This window comes from Stegodyphus dumicola, chromosome 8, assembly GCF_044657685.1.
Source record: "Stegodyphus dumicola isolate Sdum_Otavi_A_Nest chromosome 8, ASM4465768v1".
In the NCBI taxonomy this organism is placed as follows: domain Eukaryota; kingdom Metazoa; phylum Arthropoda; class Arachnida; order Araneae; family Eresidae; genus Stegodyphus; species Stegodyphus dumicola.
The window spans coordinates 85,240,950-85,266,048 of NC_140775.1; the positions used below are offsets into that span (position 1 = coordinate 85,240,950).

Sequence of the window (25,099 nt, forward strand, 5' to 3'; positions counted from 1 at the left end):
TTGCCTGTCAAACTATATTTGCATCATCTGAAGAGACACGAAGTTTTGCTTATTTTCGAAAAATGCTTGAAAGAAGTAAAGGGTGTTCCTCCCTTTTTTTTAAATATACTTTAATCATGAAATCGTCGGTAAATGTTCTTAAAGAAGTCTTTTAGTCCCCCCCCCGCTCTATTATGCAGGATTTTAAAAGTAATAAAAAATGAAACTTCTCTGTTTCTGAGTTAAAAGTGGGAAAAGAGCTCACAGCTATTGTATTGTACACTTCACTTTAATGAAAAGAACAACATAAAGATACATTGGGGCGATGATAATTTGAAAGCCGACGAGATTCTCCAATTAGTATCGGAGACACATTTGGCAAGCAAGTCACGTGACTTCCGGTCGCTGACCTTGCAGAAACACAACAAAAGGTACCACTGGAAAAAAAAAATACTCTTATTTTTTGTTTTTTCCTACCCGCAGCTATACCTATTACTTTCCACAGTCTTTTCTCTGTCATTAAGATAGAAATATGTTTTTAAGTTAAACCTTTTTGTTCCATAGAATCTTTTATTGCGCTGACAATGATGATTTTTTAGCTACTGGTCACTTAGTTTGGTTAAGTTTTTTAATTGCTAATGTAAAGGGAACATAAGAACCTTTTATGTGATGTTGGTGTTTTAAAAATTCTTACTTTTTGCTATTTTTTATGGTATTTAATTTTAACCACAAAGTCCGGCATTGTTGAATTTCGTTGACGAGTTGACTGAGGACTTTCAGTTCATTACTTCCCCCCCCCTTCATTAATTAGCTGGCTGTATAAGAGCACAGTAAATTTTTAGAAGTAAGTATTGATAAATATCACTTGTTGTGAGAGTTTTATATTAAAACCGCTAGAATGTCAAACTGAAGCATTAAGGTACAAATTTTATAGCGACTTCTAATTTATGCGGCTATTATTGTGAATGTTAGGGAATATTTTGTGCTTTCGCAAATATGAAGTCTTTTCCGAAGGAAATTGAAATGTTTATTAATCCCTATTATTTTTAATTGTATAACTGCTCTATTATTTTCCATTTTTAAATAATTCCATTTTTAAATTTTAATAACCCCCCCGGCCATAAGATTTTTGGCATAAAAGTCATGTTGCGAAGTAACCCTTCCCCTAAGTCCGAATTAAATTTGAACCTTGAGTTACTCACAGTTTGCTAAAATTCTGGAATGTGGCGTAAGATTGTTTAGTTAGCTGCATGAAGCCATTTACCGTGTTTTTGTCTGTGTCAACAAACGGTTTCGATGCTAAAATCCTTTTCCTAAATTTAAAAACATACTATTTAATGGGGGGGGGACTTCTGTATTTGTATAACCCATTTTTAACTACAAGTTGCGAATATATATCTTTGATTTTATTAAATTGACTATTTATTTCATTAATCTCTCTAGGGAAGAAATGTAGTATCTTCGATGTTATTGTTTAGTAACTCTTTTAAATGTGACATAATTCTTAATTTACTCAAAGAAGGTGGGATTATGCAAGACTTTTTCTTAAATTATATAAAAAAAACTATTATTTTTCTATTTTAGTTTATTAAACAGTACATTTTTCATACATAATGGCATAATAATGTTTTATTGTTGCGTGTTGAAAGTAACTATCGAAATGTCATATACTTGAGGGCATATTAAAAATAATGCTCACATCACAAAACATATTTTAAAGAGTCTTTATCAGGTTTCATTAGACTCTAATAAGAAAAATTTAGAGAAATCTGAGTGCATTGCATTCTCTTTATTCCTTTGTTAAATTACATAATATTGACATTTCGAAATTTAAAACAGTACTTTTATAAAGGTATTTGTTTGAAATAATACTAATTTCAATTTAATTGCATTTCTCAATAAATTTAAAAGTCTTTTATTAGCATTGTATTAATTATTAGGAGTTTTGGAGCCAAAAATATGAGAAATCAGTTATGCTTCCTTGGAGGTTCCAGTCGGATCTTCCAATTGCTAGCTGGCTGTGCTAATCATTTACATCGTGAAAGTGCGCACAAGGGAATGCTTAATGTATGAAAACGAATATTTTCAAAGATCTTTATCTACCGATTAAATTGATAATTAATCTTTAGTACTATGAAGTACCATATTTTTAGATAGAAAACTCTCTGTTCTTTCTTTCTCCCTCTCTCTTTCTCCCCCCCCCAAAAAAAAGAAGAGAGATAGCTAGAGAGAGAGATTAGAAAGATTTATTTCTTTCCCATAAGTTTAAAAAAAATATCAGGTAAATTTCTTTTAGAATGATAGATTCATAGATTAATTTACTAGATATAGTAATCTAACATATATAACATAGATGATTATATGAGTATTTTTTGGATATCAAATCAATCTGTCTATCTCAAAAAATGAATTAAGATTCGTCAAACTATGCTTGAAGAAATCATAAAATTATTCTATTAATGATACTTAATTTTTTTAGTAGAAACTAAAGATCTCATGGAACTACTTAGTAAACCCTAGACGAATTTCAGAATTTTCCGAACTCATCAAAGGTAGAGCAACACTCATTTCATTTTTCATGTTTCTGATTGCTTGAGAATTTTTTTAAAAAAAGAATGTAATTATTAAATATTAGTATTAATTTTTGAAGTATACATTTAATGATTTGAATTTCAGTCCCTATGCAGAATACTGTGCCTGTATTTAATATCTGAAAGATCCGATCTTTGTTAATTTTAAACAATTAAATGAAAGTTAAATACTTGTCGTTATATAGACGATACTGTGTTCTGAATTAAATAAATGTTCTCATATGTGTTAGTTCATTTGTCTTAAATAATAGTACGATTTATAATTACGTAATTTATGAAAATAGAGATTGCTGTTTGTTACTTTGTATAAAAACGGTTTCTTAGAAGTGAATGTGTTTTGTGTTTAGATGGTCTTACAAACCGTCATATTTTTATCCAAACTATCATATTTTTGGTGTAGAATATTAAGCTGTGAATACCCATTGTAGGACTGAAAAGAATGCTTAAACCTGAGGGCTGAAGGAACATCAGAATAATATATGGATAGCTACACCTCTGCTTAAACTTCTCACGGGTTATCTAAGTGCTGTGACCTCACCCGTCATAAGAAGACGCAGAATTTAAACCACCGGTGGCTTAAACCTGGACTCAAACCCACGCGCTGGATTGGAACAATCTTCTTAGACTACTCAACCAACAGCATTGCTTATGACACAGGAACATCCAACCTTAACTAACGAATATAAATCCAGAGTGGTCTGTCTACCCACTCAAAAACACCGTATAGGTGCTTCGCCAACCATCACCAGTTTGCGAAACTCTACCATCCCGAAATTGTTCGCCACCCCCACATACAAACCTCTCTGCACACAAAGCCACAATAACAGGCGTCTACCAGGAAAACCGACGTCTCCCCTCTGTCACCGAGACCAGGAAAAATACAAAAAAATAGAAAACCTTTTCATCGAAAGGCACATGCGAGTCCCACCCCCGATGTGCCCACCTACAGGTCTGTGTCTACACACCCACCTCTTCTACACCGCTACCATCTGAACACCAGGAATTTCCTCCACAGGTAGAACGAGCTTTTTTTTTTTTTTTTTTTTTTTTTCTGCCATGCCTTTCACGTTCATGTCCCCCCTCCCGCCATCTCCTACTGGCATTTCGTAATACCAGCTGCGTGTCTTCCTTTTCATACACCTTTATTCTTTCTGTTTTATTTTTATTTTAATAATTTATTTCAAGCGTTTTTGTTGTCGCCCTTTTTATTACACTCCCTTCGAAATCCGAAGCCAAATATTACAGGTATTATAATTTTCTTCCTGGGTGTTGATGAAAGTAAGAACAGAGTAGACTTAATGTTAAATATGTGATTTTAGATGAAAGATTTTCTTAGTTAAATCGGCGTTGGCATGAAAGCATATATGCCTATTATCATGTAGTAAATTTATAGTAGAAAATGGTTACAAGTGGAGACTTTTTTCTCTCCATGTCTGCCGTATATTTTTCTTTTGCAATTTCTCCTTGACAGTAGAAAAGTACAGAGCGATCGTGTTATAAAGCTTCTTACTATAATGATTTAAATACTAGGCAGCAGTTGCCGAAAAAACCATTACAAATATTAAATAAAACATGTTGTTTCCATTCACATGGAATCCTCCCCCCCCCTCGAAGAGCACACGGTAAACTGGGTATTTTATAAAGTTGTAATGAAAAGAATTCAGTTCATTCGGCCCGAGAAAGCTCAATCAAGTAACTGATTTCTGCTGCATGACAAGTGGGCCGTCACACACTTCAGTTCTCGTCAAACAATTTCTAGCAAAGAAAAGTGTTGCGGTTCTCAACTAGTCCTCTTAAACCCAGGTTCAGTGTTTGCAGAATATTCTTTGTCCCCCTAAAGTAAATTCTCCCCTTAAAAATCGTTATTTTTTAAAAATTCATGAGGCCCACAAACTGAGCACATAAGCAATATTCATAAGATAAATTCTAAGAAGAAATTAAATATTTGTCTTGAAGATGACAAGCGTGGTGTAGACTTACAGAATTATTGAAGACTAAGAAAAGCAGTTTATTTTTGCAAGGAAGCTTTTGAAACATTTTTAAATAGAAATATTTAAACTCTGTGTTACAGAATTTGCTTATAAAGTAGATATTTATATAAAGAATTTGCTTATAAAATAGATATTTACATTGGACACTTTAGCACTTTAAGGAATCAAATCTTATTCTTGAAAGGGTGAGGCAAAAACAAATAGGGAAAGTATTTCGAAAAATCGTCTTCAAAGTTGAAAACAAGACACAAATGATCACGCTTTGTAATGATGCTCATGAGTGCGTTTCCCTCTTTGGTGCACGTATTTCGCAACATCCCCCCTCGGCTGGTTAAAAAACAATAATAATGAGGAAAAAAGAAGAATCCTGCGCCTTGAGTTTTCTAATGATATCTCCATTAAATTACACGACCCCAAAACAAGTCTTAGGCTGCCCCCCTCCTCAGAATGAGTTAAGTCACCTGCGCCGTTGCAGCTTATTAGTCGGCAAAGGACATCTGTCTTGTGTCCGGGAAGTATTTAAGTAGTAGATAAGGGTGTCTTCCCCCTCCCCGTGCCATTGTCCTGCCCTAATTGTGGGGGTTTCGCAACGGAAAAACGGGACCGATATTGCATGACGATCATACGGGTTGTTAAGGCGAAGCCTCATTTGAATTGATGGAGGGTTTCGGTCGCTAGACGAAACTGTTGGCAACAGTTTTAAGTTCTGATGCCGGTAGTTCTCGATGAGAAAGATCATGTGCCATGCATATGTAAATTGAACGTTTCGTAATGTAATCCGCTTTCCTGCGAATAGGGAATGTTGTATTTACTCATTGGATTAAATGATACGATAATAAATCACTACCCTCGGTTCAAGAGTTCAGCTACAGCGTAATTATTTTTGAGCAGAGAGAGGGAGGTTAAACTTATCGGTTACTCGGATAAAAAATAAGAAAAACAAATAAAGGGGGAGGGACTTGCATACAGTAAAAAAATGCACAGAAAAGTAATGAGACTATAGGCTTTATTTCTTTTATTATCGGTCCTAGATAGTGTACTTCAAAGAGGTTTTTAATTCAGGCGGATAATTTTAGATAGCAGTTTCAACGCTGTAGGTAGGAGAAAAAATAAAATCTGGATTTATATAGTCTGTACAGAAAAAAAAAATCTTGTTAATCAAATATTCATTGTGCTTTAATTACTTAAAAATGCGGAACGTTCCTTCCTTACTTTTATAGGAAATATTCGCTGCCGTATTACCTCATAAATATCATGGAAAGAATGCTCGATAGATAATGCTCAATAAAGTATTGGCCCACCAGTGATCGAGTGATTAAGATCGCTGAATATTGGGAGTTCGACACGGGTTCAAATCCAGATAAACGAATGTATTACTTGAATAGGTGTTTAGTGTTTTCCCCATGTGTAACCGGATTGTGAGCCTTCTCATAGAACCAGGAAAGCATCGCTGTCTTTATACAGATATCTCTCACGAGCTTTGCATATCCTAATAACAAATTTAATAGTCTATGCCGTATTTTCTAAGACGAATCCTTTATATATATATATATATATATATATATATAGTAGCTCTTGTTTTGTATTCCCTAAACTGCTCTCCAGCCTTGAATTTAAGTAAGTTTCCAGTGCCACGAAAAAATGATGCATATTGAAAAATTCGCTGTTAAACTAGATGTGTATTGCATGGTGAAGTATGGTACACTTTTTTAAATTCATGGTAGCATAATACTTGCTGAACGGAATTTTTGTTGTATGAAGAGCATAGGAAAAGTTTATTTTTACAGAAACTTTTCATTCATAATATTGAAATCATTATATAACTCCTGTGGGAAACACACTATGTTAAATTTTTCTAACAGCTTAATAAAACTACATTGCGCATACTGAAAATCCCCGTATAGAAACTCTGTCAAAATTCTGCTGTTATTTGCTAACTGAAATTTGAGGCTAAATTTAAAAAGATTGTCATTACATGTAATTCTCACTCTCCCTCTTACATTCGTTTTCTGTCTCTTGATCTTTATTTTCCACTTATTGCTCTCTAAATTGCACACACGTGTATGCATAGGATGTAAATTAACTGATGGTCACAACTTTAAGTGACAAAACGTAAAAAAGTAACAGTTTTTTTAAGACAGTGTATGGTGAAATAAGAACGCGGAAACTTAGTATATATGAATAACATGGGAAATGAAAAATCGTTTTAAGCATAGGTTATTTACAAGGAAAGAAAGTTAGATTTTTACAAGAACGATCAGCAACTACAGTATACTTTCTACTCCATTTTCGGATAATATACGTCACAAATTATTTATCTGTTTACTGTAGATAAGGTGCGTCTGTATCTATATGCGTGCAATTTTTTAAATTAGATTTTTTTTTGGGGGGGGATGAACATTTTTATTATGGGATTGGTTCCAATTTAAGAGACATCACGTGATCAACAGCCACTCTACCTGCTGATTTCGATCCTTTGCCACTGTCGGTCTTACGTCGATGTCGATGCTATAAAAGCTGTCCCCAAAATTTATTATTTAATGAAATTCTCTCGCTCTTGATTATGTGCAGTTGCTAATTATAAGCCTTATCCATACTATGGAAAAGTTGAATGCCTGCCAATGTTTTGCCCTGTCGATTCAATGCAATATCGGTCCCGTGCTTGTGTCTGTCCCGTGTCGGTGACGATCCTATGGCGGTGTTCATTATGCGCAATATCGGTACTCGATCTTGTGCCAGTATCGATCCTATTGATCGTATCGATTGTCGATTCAAAGCAATATCGGTCCTGTGTTTGGACCTATCCCATATCGGTGTGGATTCTTCGCCTGTGTTTATTATGCGCAAAATCGGTACTATGCCATTGTCGATTCAGAACAATATCGGTCCTATGCATTTGTATTCCGTGTCGTTATTGAACCAACGCCGGTGTTCATTATGCGCAATATCGGTACTATGCTTGTGTCTTATGCCAGCGCCGATTCTGCGCAACATCGGTTCAATCCAGTGTTTGCCTGTGTGAATTTTACACAGTCTATTCTGTGGGTATTCAATTCGTGATGCTGTGCCGGTATCGACCATGCATGCATATTGTCGATCATACCTATGACGACTTTGTGCACGTGTCAAATCTGCATTAATACTCATTAATTATACCATTATCAAATTTTATTTTTTCATCTCAGTCGTGTGCTGGTTATTAACATCCGCAGCTGTACGTTGTTCCGAAAGTATGTATTGTCATTCCTAGGCGAGGTCGTTGTATGGATGTAAGCCGAATATAATGTAATGTTTATTCTATAAAATCCACATTTGAAAGAGATGCCCGTCTTATACGCCCCATTATCACAAGAAAATGCTCACCGCTCGTACGCTAATCGTGTTTTCTTGTTTTCATCGCAATTCCCTGCTTAAATTTGTTCCCTCTTCTCAGTTCCCCTTCCAATTATTCCATAGAAAAAGGTGAAATCGGAAAGGAGGAAATCCACCCTTACTGTATTTTTACCGCGGAGGAAAAATAACACATCTTTCTTTTATTTTCCTTGAAAGTGAAAACTACAGCACTTCAAGGAACTTCTGGAAAAAAGTAAAATTATTTTTCCTGTTTCGAACCTTGCGCGAGTCATTCATGCGAGGGGACTCATCTTTTTTCATACAAGAGGCTTGGCTGTTTGTGAAACTGCAAAGTTTTCAGAAAACGTTTAATGGTATACAAAAATATATTCCTTGAAAAACGTATTAACATTTTTATTTTTTTAATCCGTTTTAATGTATTCGTTATCTGTTACTAAGGTCATCTCATATCAGACAATTGTAGTGTTCCTGTAACAATAAACAGGAAAAGTTATTTTAAGCTTGGTCCTCTTTCTGGAAATCTTATCATAAAGTTAATAGTCATTATCACGAAATAATGATGAAATGTTTCTGAACTTGAAAGCGATGCTGTGAGTGTATAATACCGAAATGTAATGTTTTGAAACTTGGAAATCTGACAGATTATTTCTGCTATTTGCAGAATGTATACGTCATTATAATAAGTGCCTTAGATACATTTAGATATAAATATATCAAAGGCACTACTAAAATAGTTACTAATATATAAGGTTACTAAAATCGTTACAAAATAATTATTAAAATAGCTTTCCACTTTTTAGTCGATAGCACACAATGAAACTTTTTCGAAAATTATCATCGAATTTTATTAAAACATGCTGGTTTTGCATTTTTTAATCGATTGCATGACATGATAGCTCTCTTTGCATTATCGTCAAATATTACTAAAATATATTTGCATTTTTAAAATTGATTGCATAAAATGTTAACTTTTTTAACATTATCGATTACTTTGTAACATATTGGATAAAAAAATATAACTTTCCTAGCATTATCTCCGAATCCGAATTATCTCTGAGTTTGATCATTCACATGCTATGAGTTATTATTTCAAAATTTACTTAAAAAACTTTATAAAAATTTACTCTATAAAATATTGTTAAAAGTAATGGTCAACAAGGTTATTGGATGAAGTAACCGGACAATTTTATAAGAAAAATATTACTAACCTTCAAATAAATTTATCTCCTTCGAAATAATCGCCAGAGGCTTCTTTTATTCAATTATGCAAATCACCGGAATGTTATCTTGATAAGAGGAGGGATGCCTTCGTGGAGAACTTTCTAAGGAAACTGGCTCGTATACAAGTTACACATGGAAAAAAACACGAAAACGCCCATGGAGTTAGCCCCTTCGCAGGGACTTGGATCACGAGTCGAATACCAGTGTTCAGCAGCTTTACCGCTTGGCCGCTGGCAGGCCCACTCGCCGGAGGAATCAATACAGTTTTTTTAACGGTTCTTCAAGTCATCGAAACACTATTTATAGGTGTTGGAAGTAGCCATTCGCAAAATACGCGTAACATTTTATTTATTTTTTAGACGTTTCCAAATCTGTACCCTTTCATGGCCATCTTAAGCTTTGGAGAAGGGGAAAAAAAGATCAGCTGGCGATTAGTCGGAATAATATGGTGGGTGGTTAATGATTACAATTTTATGCTTAGCAAGTTATAATTGTACAGACAATGCTGTATGGGGCCTAACATTATTGTGGAAAAGAAATCATTGGCCAGAGTCAGAAAGCTCCTTTCTAACTTGCCTTATCCTATTTCTTAATTTAAAAAATAAATAAATATATAAAGAAAAAATTTTTCTTGTAAAAATGATGATTGTTTGATTGATTATCAGAGACAAATTCCTGGTCAATAAGTCCTTCGTAATAAAAAAAAGTTCAATTAGTATCGCCTTAGTTTTTGATTTGGACATCACCTTTCTTTTCTTCCCCCCTTTTTTTTTTGTGTGTGCGTGTTAGGAAAAGGTCCTTTTCAATGCGCACTTGTGCCTTTTTGTTTTCTGGGTCGTACTGCAGACAACAGGTCTCATCTCTTGCTGTGGTGCATTATAGAAATTGTTGTTCTATCTCGCAGTAGACAACAAATCTCCACAGCAAGCTTTTCTGTCTTCTTTTCTCTGTTTTGTTAAAATCCGAGGCAGAAATCGATCACAAGCATTTCTCATTTTCAGATTTCCAATTAAAATTAACTTGTAACTTCGTTTGCTTATTCCAGGTATAATTTGCAGAGTTTTTAACGTCAATCAGCTTTTACCAATGAACGAATTTCCTTCACATTATCTCATGCATTGAAGCTAAAGGACGTCCTATCTTTGGTTCATCTTCAACGCTTTCGCTTCCACATTTAAAGCGATTGTACCACTCATATATTCATGTTCTTAATAATGATGCATCACTGTATACTGTTCGAATCATTTGTAACATTTCAGTAGCAAATTGACCTAATTTGTAACAAAATGTAATGTTATAACGTTGTTCTGTCTTGAAGCAGTTTTTTTTTTTTTTTTTTTTTTTTTTTTTTTGTATGATGTTTTCTCAGTAAATGAAAATGCATCATGCGTTTTGACAAAGGAACAACAAAATGACCAGTTTAAACTGGCTTTAACAATAGTTGAGATGTCAGCCTTTTTAAACATACATTTATTTTTTCATTTTTTGTATTTTACCGTACGATCTTTTAATTTGTCCGGTTACTTTATGGGCGCACCTAGTATTTTGATAAGTTGATTACAAATTTAGTCAGACCATATCGCCAAGATTAAATCAACCGAGTCTTACTCTAAAATTCTCATTATCCTAAGCTGATTTTTGGCTCAGTTAAGAATGGGTAGGAGCAACTTAGTTACATAAAACCGGTGATCCTGTGTACAAATCCCACTCTGTTTCTTTATTTTAATATATATACATGTTTATAATTTATACATTGGTAATTATACACAAAAGTAGCAGCAACTTTATCAGTATTATTAAATTGGATAATTTTTAAAGGAAAAAATCTGCTGAGGCTACGTCATTAACACATTGCGCGTACATTAAAATCGCGTTCAGCAAAGTTAACTTCTTATAGAAGAAAAGTATTAGATATAACTGAGATTGAAAAAGTGTGTATAATTTAAACAAACGTAAATATCATAGTAATTGAAAGGGAAACAGAAGAAGCAAATGTTAAATGAAAGGATTCTTATTACGTGATACAATTATTTTTTTTTTAAAAGAGTGATGATTTTGCTGGGGTCCAATGCCTCTCATAAATTGTCCACTTCTTTCTCCAGCTTTACTAGTCTTCATTCCAAAATCTGGCAGTTCCTGTGGCTTTTCTTTTAGCAATTCTTTTAACTTCTTGTAATATAAAAGCGTTTCATCGTCTCCTTCATTATCACTGGCTGGTGTTACAAAATCATCCACTCCCTGGATCGTCATTTTTCGATTAATTCTTGTTCTCTGTTGCTTCCATATCTGAAAATCCTTCGCCGCCAGTTGCTTTTTCAGCTTGTACGATTTCTTTGGCTTCATTTTCAGTTCATGGAAATATTTTGAAATAGTTGATGACTCCTGTCCAGTGCTGATTTCAGCAAGCATTCAGTGTTGATGAATGCACGTAAGACCATGTATGATTGAAATTTTAGCGTTGGACAAATTAAATGAAAACAATTTAAGATAATGCTTATATGCAAAAATAGCATTTCGGAGATTCGCTCTCGGTTTTACTGTATAAGAATACGAATTTAATAATTTATATATATTTTACTATTAGAATATGAATTTAATAATTTATATATATTATACTATAATAATATGAATTTAATAGTTTTAATTAATGTATTTAAATAATTATCTTAATATATAGCTGCTATTTATCTTGGTTTTACTGAAAGAGTCTTTGTTTTTTATAACATTGCGCCCAGTCTTCTGGTAGATATTAAATCTCCTGGTTTTTAATTTTTAGCCTTTACTAAAGGAAATTACTAAAGAAAATGTTTTTCAACAGTAAACTGAAATTTATTAAATTTAAATTGTGAAAATTCCATTTTCCCACTACCTAGTGGTTTTCCCTGTAATTTTGCCTATTACTATTTAATTTGATCTGAAATCTTTTAATCTATTGTAGATATTTGTAGAATTTTTATGAATATTCAACTAGTGTTTACTGAGTTGATATTTACGTTTAATTTTGTTTTAGATCAATATATGATGCACTAAATTTATCCGCACACTAGTATGCACATTAATTAGTAATTTAATTTTCATAGTGTATAAGAGTACTTCAGTGAATAAAAGTTTTCCTTCCCTACCCAGCATTAAAAAGTAAGAGGTAAGTAGTAAAAATATTAAAAATGTTAAAAAAGGAAATTAAACAAAGAAAATAGAAACTTAAAAATATCTAATTAAATATTAATATATTTTAGTACAGAATCTTATTAGAAGTAGTTCAACAACCGGAATCTCGAACTACAAAGTGAATTCAAGTCAGTTTGTAGTTCTTTTGAAATGACATTGCCACGCAGCACAAAAATTTCCTGAACACTCCTAGTTTTTTGTATTTCAAGGTCCGCAGGTATTGGCATATGTTTTCGAAATTTTTGAAAATGAAACAGAGAATTTTATTAAAGTAGTTTCAGGTTGTAAGGATCTTAAGTTTTACTAACGTTTATTTTATTTTAAATCTTTACTATCACTTCTTATTTTCTACTTCCGGCCAGAATTATAAGCGTGAAGGAGTTTATGCAAAGTTGTCTGGCGAACGCCAAGTATTTAAGTGTGGCCTTTTTGCCAAGCAGAAGAGAGGAAGCAGTGAGTTCGAAGCAGGCCGCTTACCGTAGAAGTTACGCAGTTGCTACTTTGCCTTCCAGGCCAGAGGTTTTAATCCTCTTGATAAATTAAACGTATTGTAGTGTTCACAGTCTCTGTGCTACATACGCTTCCTGTTATTATAAGGCCAATCTTATTCTAAAGTTAAATTAGAGTTTAGTTTTATTTTGATATCTTTTAAGTTAGACCCCGAGTGGAGGGTCATTGTATTCCGAAGTACGGAAGTCATTGTATATAAAGAAAAAATAAAGGGTTTTGTATACCCTTCGTCTGTATCCTGTCTACTTACTACAATTAGTGAACATAGCTTTAGTAAGCTCTCTGTTCTAGTCAGGTCATTGTATGTTTCCGAAGAAGGTTGGAAGAAACATTGAACCTGATAGTGGCGCCCGACGAAGAATAACCATGGCCGAGTTTCAAGAAGAACCTGTGCTGCCTGCAGAAACAGCTCAGAATCCAGAAATGCCAGCTGCCGCCCTGGAAGGATTTGGGTACATTGTCCAGACCATGCGCGCTTCGATGAAACCAGAAGCAACGTTTAATGGAAACTCACAGGTAACCAGTTTTTTGGAAAAATTGGAGGACCACTTCATGCTCTACCCCGTGCACGAGTTTCAAAAAGTTACCTTAGCTACCAGCGCTTTGAGGGGCCAAGCGCTTAACTGGTTCAAATGTATCGGCAGAAGTCTCTTGGGTCAAGCAGGAAGTCCCACCTATACCTACGAAAATTTCAAGACTGCCCTACTAAAAGCCTTCCCTGTTGTAAGGGATCGTGCGAAATTAGAAACAGAACTTTTCAGTATATATCAACAAAGAATGGAAAACCTCTCGAGTTTTATTTTAAGAAAAATTCACGTTTTCAAGCTCTTGTATGGAAACCGTCCGGATCCTGAAATAATTCAAGTGATTTTGCCGAGGTTACTACCCCAAGTGCAAGACTTTATTGGTGTATTTAATTATGGCAAAGCACACTAGGGCTATCTGCCTAAGAGGAGGGATGCCTTTCGTGGAGGACTTTCTAAGGGAAACTGGCTCGTATATACGTTACACATGGGGAAAACCACGAAAACACCCATGCAGCCAGCCCGTTCGCGGGATTCGAACCTCGGACCGAACTACCAGTGTTCAGCGACTTTACCGCTCGGCCGCTGGTGGGCCCAAGACTTTATTGAATTGAGAAATCCGACTACACTGGAAAAATTATTTGAGCTAGCAATCCAGTTTGAAAGTAGAAGAACGGCGGACGTCGAAAGAAGACGCCAATATCAACAGCGAAACCAATTTGGTACGCCAAGACTACAGCAAACTCAAGCACATGGCTACGGAGAAAAAGCGAATCAGTGGGCAAGGAGAACCCGAGCATTCAAAAACAGCCGGCGAACGTCGACAGTTCAATAGCAACCCAGGAAAAAAGTCTCAAGGCCAGTGGAGAAAGAAGGAAAGCACCGAAAGGAAAAATAATTTAAACTAAAACGGATTTCTGCTGACGAGAGGGTGCGGAAATCCGAAGGCCACGAAAACCCCTCTTCCTACAAGTTAAATACAGTAATGGTGAAAAATTTAACTCTTCCGAAGATTGAAGTCTTGGTAAATAATATCCCGGCCACCGCACTCCTGGATACCGGCGCGCAGTGTTCTGTGTGGCAGAAGTCTTTTTTTAGAAAGTATTTTCGCAAATACCGCATATATAATGCGGATAATACAACAGTATTAGCGGCGCAAGGAGAACAATGTAAGTGCGTAGGTAAAGTACCTTTGTACATCCGTATCAAGGACGAACAAGTAAAGGTGATGTTTTTTATAGTAAAGAATTTGCAAGCACACTTAATACTAGGAATAGACTTTCTTTCAGACGCACAAGCTACACTGGATTTTAATGAAGCGTCTCTTAAGCTGACGATGAAACCAGTGCGTGTAGAAAAGGTTGAACCGCCAAGGGTAAATCTCGACCACCTGCCTAATGACGAGCAAGATAGAATCCGACAAGTGGTAAGTGAATTTGCTTCCTTATTTAGTGCTATTCCAGGATTTACCCAGGTTACTAACCATAGTATTGACACCGGAGATGCATTGCCGGTTCGTCAAAAACCATACCGGTATGATAAGAATAAGGAAAAAATTATAGAATGGCATATTACCGATATGCTACGTAAAAAGATCGTAACGCCTATCTCAAGTAGTTATGCTAGTCCGGTGGTTTTATGTAAGAAAAATAATGATTATCCTTTGGAGCATCCAAAAAGGTGGAGATTCGCTATTGATTACCGTAAATTAAATTCCATAACGAAATATCCGGTATATCCGTTACCGATTATAGAAGAAATTTTAAGGAACATAAAATCAACCAAATTTATGACGACTTTAGACTTAACGAATGGTTATTTTCAAATAGGGATCAGGCCTGAGGACGTGCCTAAGACTGCTTTTATAACCAAGTCTGGCACTTATGCATTTTTGCGAATGCCGTTTGGCCTTTCAGGCGCCCCAGCAACATTTCAGCGATGCATGGACATTGTGTTAAGACCTGTTCTCGGAAAGTCCACATTTATCTATTTAGACGATATCATTATTACTAGTGATAATCTAGACCAACATGTACAGGATTTAAGACAGGTGTTTTCTTTATTAAATGAGGCCGGTCTAAAAGTTAATGTCGAAAAATGCAAATTTGCAGCCCCTGAATTAAAATATTTAGGTTACAAAATATCGCAAAAAGGGATCGAGACAGATGAATCAAAAATAATCGCTGTACAAAAGTATCCGACTCCAAACACGGCAAAGAAGCTCTCTTCTTTTCTAGGACTTTGTTCATATTATAGGTCCTTTATAAAAGATTTTGCGGCTATCGCTGAGCCATTGTTAAAATTAAAAAGGAAAAAGGCAAGATTCTCGTGGACGGCCGAAGCCAATAGTGCTTTCGAAAAATTAAAACAAGCATTAACGCAAGCCCCTGTGTTGAAATTTCCTGAAAAGGATGAAAATTTAGAAATTTCAGCGGATGCTTCGGATTATGCGGTAGGAGCGGTACTTTCGCAAAATCAGCAGCCAGTGGCATTTTTTAGCCGAACTTTAAATCAAACACAAAGAAACTATTCCGCGACCGAGAGAGAGGCACTTGCAGTTCTGTTAGCAGTGCAAAAGTTCCGAGTCTATTTTGGAAAGGCGCCGATAACAGTATATTCTGATCATACGGCGGTAACTAGATTGTACTCTGGGAAAAATTTATCCCCAAGGTTAATAAGATGGGCACTCAAGCTGCAAGAATATAATCTGGTAATCAAGCATACCCCCGGAAAGGAAAATATCGTAGCAGATGCCCTGTCACGAATTAAATTAGACGAACAGGGTAATACCGTAAAAGTTGCAATGCTGACAGCGTGTACAATAAATTCCCGAGAAACTGTAATAACCGAACTGGGTAAGGATCCTGAGTTTGGAAGTATTTATGAGTATTTGAAGGATCCTGAAAATTTTAGCCACCAAGATATTGTGGCGATAAGAAATAGGGCGGCCCATTACGAACTAATAGATGGTCTATTATTCTACACAAAAACTACGAATTCCAACAACGAATTTCGACCTGTTATCCCAGCTAGTCTTAGATTAAATATCCTGCAAGAGCTCCATGACAGCCCTTTAGCTTCTCATGCTGGTATTCGAAAAACTACTCAACGCGTACGCGAGGCAGTCTACTTTCCTGAACTGCAAAAGTTAACAAGGGCGTATGTCCAGTCCTGCCCAACATGTCAAGCCGTTAATTATATTAATTTCCGCCCGGCCGGGTTTCTAAATAGTATTAAATCCGAATTTCCAAATGAAATAATCGGCATCGATTTATTGGGCCCTTTCCCAAAAAGTCAGTTAAACAAAAGTCGCTATCTCCTTGTTATAGTTGATCATTTTAGTAAATGGACCGAAATTGTTCCCTTAAAACCAGCCTCCGCGAAATTAGTTACCGATTCTATTTTAAATAAATATATTTTAAAATACGGGGCGTCCCTAAAAGTTATATCGGATAATGGTCCTCAATTTGTAAGTAATATATTTGAAGACATGTGCCAAAAACTGGGCATACGTCATTTAAAAATGGTCCCGTATCGGCCGCAATCAAATATAGCGGAACGGGTCAACAGAAATATAGTGAAAATTATCCGTAGTTATGTTAAAAATTTTCATAAAAGCTGGGATAACTATGTCAATGAATTTGCTTTCGCCCTTAGGACCGCAAAACATGATACAACGGGCAAAACTCCTGCTGAGTTATTTCTAGGCAGAAAGGTTATAACACCGTTAGATAAACTATTTTATGTGCAACAAAGAGCCCCAGAATTTAAAATGGGTGATATAGAAAAACTAATAAAAGAAGCAAAAAAGAATACGGAAGTAGCACAAAGAAAACAAAAATTGTATTATGACTTGAAACGACGGGGAGTAACTTATAAAGTAGGGGATGAAGTACTAAAAATTAAGCATTCACTTTCTTCAGCACCAGAAGATAAAACTGCCAAATTTTTTCCACGCTTTGAAGGACCATATGTTATAGAAAAAATAACTCACGCTGTTGTAGTGTTAAAGGCAAGAAATGGTGAAACCTGTTCCGCAAACATTGATCAAATCAAGCCCTACTTCGATCGTAATAAAATGCAAATCTTTTCAGATCTTTTGCAGGATCCGGTACGGCAGACACCGCAGGTACAAGTTCCAGAGGTGGGAAAACGACAAGTACAAGGGCAAGCCAATGAGAGACAGAAGCAAGTGAAAAGAAAATTGCCCCGCGGAAAAACTGAAGGTAAAAAGAAAAAGAAGCCGTTCCACCGTCCAAAAAACAGAGTTCACGAACACCCCCAGAATGAAGAAGGGAGAAGGACGACGTATGTGGAAAAGACCGGGAGAAAGGACGGCAACTATAACCCGGCTGTGAAACGGAAGATTGACTCATCCGACAGAACTCTCCGCAGCAAAAGTCGCCGAACTGCGGAAGGGCGATCAGCGGCGGAGGAAAAAGTACAAGAAAAATTTGAACGGCCAACAACGAGGTCCAAGCAGGATCACGACAGAAGTTTCCCGGTTCCACCAAGACCAGCTGCCTTCAAACGGCCAAAACCACAAGCAGAGCACAAAAGGAAGATGTTCAAGGGTGGCCGTAGTGGTGAAAAACGGAAGCTTCCAGAGGAAAGCACTGAAGGGCGAGCCCGTACAAGAAGGAGGATCAACCAAGCTACGGTCTGCAGCACCTTTAAAGACTGGGCCCAGAAAAGGATGTCTGAATATTACAAAGATAAGTAAAATTTTATGTTACTTTACAAACTTAAGTTAATCTTTCATTCTTACTGCAAGTGGCAGATTTCAAGAAGTTTTACCTCATGCGAGGTCTACCTTTATCGCCAAAAGGGCGAGAAATGAGTTGTGACCGATTTTCTTATTATGTTTTTCAATTACTCGCGCGTAAAACTAAAGTTGATGTATAATAGCGTTGTATAAAGACTTAAATATTGTAAAAAGTTATTGTATAAATTTTATTTAAAACATTCTAACAAGAAAGAAGTTTTAGTCTGAAAGACTTTTTGAAATGTAGTATTTCAAAAATTGGCACTTGCTTTGAAAAGAATAGAAGTTAACAATGTACTACTAATGTATGTTTTCAAATGTGTAAAATTAACGGCATCTTGATATGTTCTTGTATACATGTGAACTGTTATTTTGAATGTTTAGAAATACCGTGATATGGTAAAAGTGAAAGTAATGTTAAAAATTTGTTATTCGTGTGACTGTAAAGATTAAATCATGGTGAATATGTGTTAAAGGTTGAATGATGTAGTTAGGCTCTCTGACGCTACACTTTAGAGTTAGCCACTTTCAGAATAGTACCTCAGGGTCTAGAGTTGAAATTAGGGTGTGTTAAGAGGTCTCGTATGTTGAATTTTAACACGTTAGTGTTTTGATTGTAGGAGGAAGTGTTGAACACATAGACAGAAACACATTCGTGTTTGGTGTTTTTACAACACATGTCAGAGAGCACGGGGAGAGATAATTAAAATAGTCATGAATGAAATAAGAATGTTAAGAAAAAGTATATTCTATATGTTATTTGCAATGTCATTCTGTAACATTTCATTAAACTAGTTTTCCTTCCAGATCTCTGGGAGGAACCAGAATTGAATAAAGCTCCTGTTTAGATGCAGTACAGATGAAAAAGAAAAAAGATTGTTGTATATTCCGGGAGCTGCTATTGTAACAAATTTCTTTCTTTTAAAATTTTTTAGTTTCTAGCTAAGTTATGATTGTAAAAGGTTGGCCTCGCGTTAGTTTCTAGAGCTAAAAGTTTTCAACAAGGTCGTTTTAGACCTCAGTTTCAAACTAATTAACTCTGGCGGGAAGTATGTAAGGATCTTAAGTTTTACTAACGTTTATTTTATTTTAAATCTTTACTATCACTTCTTATTTTCTACTTCCGGCCAGAATTATAAGCGTGAAGGAGTTTATGCAAAGTTGTCTGGCGAACGCCAAGTATTTAAGTGTGGCCTTTTTGCCAAGCAGAAGAGAGGAAGCCGTGAGTTCGAAGCAGGCCGCTTACCTTAGAAGTTACGCTGTTGCTACTTTGCCTTCCAGGCCAGAGGTTTTAATCCTCTTGATAAATTAAACGTATTGTAGTGTTCACAGTCTCTGTGCTACATACGCTTTCTGTTATTATAAGGCCAATCTTATTCTAAAGTTAAATTAGAGTTTAGTTTTATTTTGATATCTTTTAAGTTAGACCCCGAGTGGAGGGTCATTGTATTCCGAAGTACGGAAGTCATTGTATATAAAGAAAAAATAAAGGGTTTTGTATACCCTTCGTCTGTATCCTGTCTACTTACTACAATTAGTGAACATAGCTTTAGTAAGCTCTCTGTTCTAGTCAGGTCATTGTATGTTTCCGAAGAAGGTTAGAAGAAACATTGAACCTGATAAGGTGTGTGGAACTAATTTTTAAGAACCGGTTAGTCCCTTTAAGTTTTTATATAATTATTGTTATACTTTCCATTATTTTTCTCTAAAAAAGTGCACTTGGATGGATATTAATCATGAATAAGTGGAAAATTCGCAGTTTATGTGTAAGTAATATTTTTATGCGGTTAACTGCAAATATGCTCTTTTGCCAAAGAATAAATTATTAATTACCGAAATGGAGAAACTTTTGTTTCGTATTTATTTACTAAATATAATTTTCGTATGTATTTCTCAAGTTTAATAAAAAAATACTTTAAACCGAAAATAGGCTCTTAAGAAGGAGGTAATTATGTAAACTCAGTCTCAAATATATTTTCGAATTTTACTGGAAAAAGTAGAATTCAGTTTCAAATACACCCGAGAATTTTATTGCTTACTGATATCAGTGTTATTTAAACCGATGAACAATTGTTTTCAGACTTGACTAAAGCATAACATTCTCTGTGTCTGGATATATTAAATTTGGCCATAGCAGTCATTTAAAATAAAAAAATGGTTCATTTTTTGTAGGCATTTGTTTTCCAACACTAATGGTATTCTTTAAATCAATATGTATATAAACTTTAAAATTTACTTATTACCATCATATAAATCACATAAGAGAAATAAGAGACTAGTTATTTAAATCAAAATTTTATTTTTATTTCAATGAATCCGTTGAAATTATGAACGAATGTTCTTTAATGAAACTAGGCAAAAACATGCTGAATGAACGTGGGAGGAGAGGAAGACTGTACTTTAAAAGCATGAGCATTTGCTGATAATAATGACATACGGTGAAGTAAGAAGTATTCATAGTATTCCAAATAAAGTAAAAAGTATACGTAGTATTCCAAATAACTCTTAAGATTGAAATTTCAGGAATATTTTTGAAATATTGTGGACACTGATAGTTGGTCATAGACAAGTTTCTTTATCGAATGGCAAAATTTTAATTGATGTAAAGAACAAAACATCTACAAAATGATTTTTATAAGGGATACTGTATCTTTGAAGTGGAATTCTATATATACTTTTAAAGTGGAAATTCTGTGCCTTACACTAATCATAAGCTGTGAATAAACTGAGCTATTATCAGATTTGCTCTTACTTCCTCGAACTTAACTATTACTTCCTGTAAAATGTAATATCCTAGAACTTAATTATCGATATTCAGTTAATGTGTTATTTACTCAATCGTATAGAAATTTCCTGATAAACTCCTGGAAAGTTAATTTTAAAGCTGCAAAATCAAAAATAACAACGACAGGGCTGCTTCCCAGTTATGTCCTCAGTAGGCGGATAATTTAAACCGCCGTTGCCACGTGTAATACGTATTATATTTGTTTACATAACTTACTGCCACTTCGTGTGTTAGAGATAACTTTGTTTTCTTCTGGAGGAGTGAATATTAGCTTGAATTGAGTGATTTAAAATAAGAAATTTTAAATTAAATTTAAGGAAATAATTTTAGTATTATTATTTCTGTTAAAATTTCGTATTTTAATTAGAATAATTATTATTCTGTTTGCAGATTGATATTACAAAAGAAAAAAAAAAGTATAACATCAAAGAATTTTTGTAACAGCTGAAGAAAATCTGAATAAATAATATCATAGGATTTTGCAGTTCAATACGTAACATAGGGGAAAATAAATTACCCGTATATCATTTCATTTAACGATTTTTAAATTTTTATTTAATTAGTATTATTGAAATTTTTGACGGAGTGTAACTTTTTTCACTTTTTTGTATTGAAAAAATACGTTCTATCCCCCCCATAACAATGGTTTTACAAATACAGTAATGGGAATAGCATGATTTAAGAATGCAATTAAGCATTTTAAGAATTCCACTACGATCATGCAATACCGAGCTTTAACAATACAGTCCATATTGATCTAAACGACTCATTAATATAAAAAAAAAATTCAAAAACCAGACCAAAATCTTCCTAATGACTTCGGTTGTATTCGAACGTGTTTAGCAATTATTTGTTATCTACATTATTTATTATAAAATAGAAATTGTTGAATTTTATTCTATGTCGTTTTTAAATATAGTATCAAACTAATCCAGTATAGTAACATTTTCGGATAATTTCTATTCTACAATTCAGTGAGGGGTAAAAATAACTCATTTTTGCCTCAACCTGTCGTTTTTGATCTTTTATGGTTTAATTAATTATTTTTATTCTGAATTTAGTTGACTTTCCGTTATTGAGATTTTATTTAACACGAGTGAATGTGTTAACGTGTAAGGAATTTTAATAAAACCATATCAGTTTTCTTTTGAAATTTTAATCCTTTTTTTTTTTTTTTTTTTTTTTTTTTATGCTGGTTACTTTTTAATGGCGCTGCTTAATTCTGCCTGTACTTAATCTAAAGCATTACACTTTCGAAGGCTTTCTTAGCAGACGATTTCACGTGGAACAAAAATATGGTATTGTGTCTTTTTTTTTCTTTCCATTGTATTATTATTGGATGAATCTGCTGTAAGAAACTGATTTGTTGTATTTACGATTTCAATTTAACTGATTGTGTTTGAAATCCAATATGAAACACTATTACGGTTTAGCTATGTTTGAAATCGTGTACATACGTGATATAAAAAATTAAAAATGCTAAAACACATTGTCACGTAAACGAAAGTTCTAATTTGAACTTTTAGCATTTTTCATAGAATTTGTAGTTTAATTGCAATGTTTAATTCAAGATGTTAATCAACACATATTTTCTTACGGATTAGTTTCACCATTGAGTAGTGCACGCCATACCATTCAGATAATTCTTTTTTAAAGTAGCGCATCACTAAACAATTACTATTTATATGTTGTGAAAGGTGCAATTCCAAATTTTTATTTTTGACACTGAAATTATTTCATCTTTTCTTATATTGAGCGCATTAAGCAAAACATTATGGTTCCTTTCTTTTCCATTTTTCACACTGAATCATAAAGCGCACTGAAGTATGTTTATATTCACACTCAAACCATCTTACCACATACCATATTTTGAAAAACACTATTTGTCTTTACATTTTAATGATATGAGGCCAACTGCAATTAAAACAAAGATTTAACAAGTTTATATTCTTCAAACTAATTTAATGTTTTAAAATTTTTATTTCATTTTTATATTGGTCTACAAAACACATGTATTTGTATAATATTAAGTGTCGTTTAATAATTAAATTGCATATTTTAAATGCAATTTAATTGGAATGGATAAAATAGCTACTTATTCATTGTTGATTTAGCATAACCTGTTTTACAATGTTTCGCTTTTTTTATTTATGGAAAGCAAAATATATAAATAATTTAGAAGTTAATAGCATTATCGAAATAAAATTCTGAAGTGATTTTTTTTTATAACTTCTAAATCATGGTCACGGCTATAATGAGATGTGAAAGTGCTTATCATATTTTTCATTACTAGATGGCAGCACCACTTATTACAGTTGAAAGTTTGTACTGAAGTTTTCGATATTTGCAATAGATGGCAGCACCATTACTTCAGCAGATTAATATAAAATTTTATAGAGATTTTAGATTAGATAATTTATGTACTTTTTGTTATAACATCTCGGTTAATTATTCCATGAGTGCCGACTGATAGATAATTCTGTTTAAATTTCTGGCGATTGTTTGCAGGACTTTCAACCACTGTCGAATTATTCGGTTATTGAGTTGACGTGTTGATAGTCCTCATAAATATGACGTGACATATGACGTGTTGATAGTCCATAAATGTTTTAAATTGAATAGCTGGATTGCATTCAGTCCTTCCTCTCCTTTTTTTTTGGGAGGGGTCAGTGTGATTTAGGAAGCAAACAAACAAACAAAAAAAAAAAAAAAAAAAAAAAAAAAACTATATTTTTGTTCCTTAAAAACGAAGTTTTATTCTCTAGATCCATATGTTCAAAATTGGGTTAATCTTTGGATTATGGTAACTTAGCGATTTTTTGGCGAAAATTTGGCAACCAACCCTGCTACAATAACCTGCTAGTTTTGTTTTGGATGCCATTTTGTTTTGACGAAGTAAAGGCATTTTTCTTTTTAAACTCAACATTTTTTTCTAACAATCTGCTAGCCGAATTACGCTTATACTAGAACTTTTATGGAACAAAAATGCTTAATCATGACGAAGATTAGGTGCGAAATTGGGAGAAAGTGGAGAATCGCAAACTGCTTGCCGCGTTTTTAACAATTGCACATACACGATAACATCCATGTACACGTCGACCTATTTTCACTTAAAAAAACATCCCAGAATTGCACAAAAATGGCATTGCGCACACTCTTGACTTTATCCATGTACACTACTAAAGTCCTAGCTAGTAACTTTTATCGCCTTACCAAAATGTCGCCAAACTACCCGTTACCATATTCCAAAGATTAGCCAAAAATTGTAACGAAATAAATCGTATAGAATATCAACCAGGTCTAAGTCGTTTCATAAAATCGCACTTGGTTATATTTAAAATGCTTATTTAGTAAATATTATGTAATATTTTTAAAGAATTTCTTATTATTTTACATTATGAAAAATAATTAACATTTTGTTTATAAATTAACTGCTGTTCAGAAGCGCTGAATGTTTGCCTCTTCTCCTGTTTGAGTTGTTTGGACTTCTCCTTGATTCGTTTCAATGAAAATGCCAATTATTCAATGTAGATTCAATTCGTAAATTGATTGCTGAATCATGTCTGCCTGAAGGCGAGTATATGTATTGTTGAGATACGCTTTTTTTTTTTTTTTTTTTTAACAGTGGAGAATTAATTTTAACTGTGAGGCTATTTATTTCGGTTGCATAATTGTAGATTGATACTTTAAGAAAGCTTCCCACGAAAGTCTTGTGATAGTTCTGAATTTCGGAAAAGCAAAACACAGCTCTGGCTAATAATAAATCAAAAACTCAGAGTTTAATCGATCGGAAAGCGACAAGACATTCCCCATCCTCCATCTGAAAGTGAGTTAGCATTCACTTTCAGCTCATTTGATAGGTCTAGTTAAGCTTGATAAGCAATTATTCATATACTTGGCAATATATATATATATATATATATATATATATAGCGCTGGATTCATAAAGTGATTTTAAATTCGGCTTATACGCGGATGTTTCAGTTTTGGCTGAATTTTTGCAATCAAATCGTAGTTGTTTTATACGCGAATCGTCCTGTATTAGAAAATATACGATATTTAGAAATTCCAAAGTGATATGCAATTGTAATGTTTAAAAACTCTCATTTTTAATAAATGTTCTAATAGTTAAGTACTAGTGTGCTCAACTTATGACATAATGATTACATCGTTATGTTTCTATAAAAATTGCAATAGATTACATAAAGACA

At 34.0% G+C, this 25,099-nt stretch overlaps 1 protein-coding gene across 10 annotated transcripts in view; it reads left to right on the forward strand.

Annotated features, from left to right (window-relative positions):
• LOC118193314 (uncharacterized) overlaps positions 1-25,099 on the forward strand; it is a 277,544-nt gene that overhangs the window by 238,267 nt on the left and 14,178 nt on the right. Inside the window, exon 1 of one of the 10 annotated variants that reach the window (XM_035364388.2) lies at positions 2,465-2,531. The exons of 8 other annotated variants lie outside the window; for them this stretch is intronic. The gene's annotated coding sequence lies outside the window, so the exon portion shown is untranslated. Of the gene's footprint in view, positions 1-2,464; positions 2,532-3,076; positions 3,586-25,099 lie in introns of those variants that run through there. One more of the 10 variants, XM_085822067.1, reaches the window with a different exon arrangement.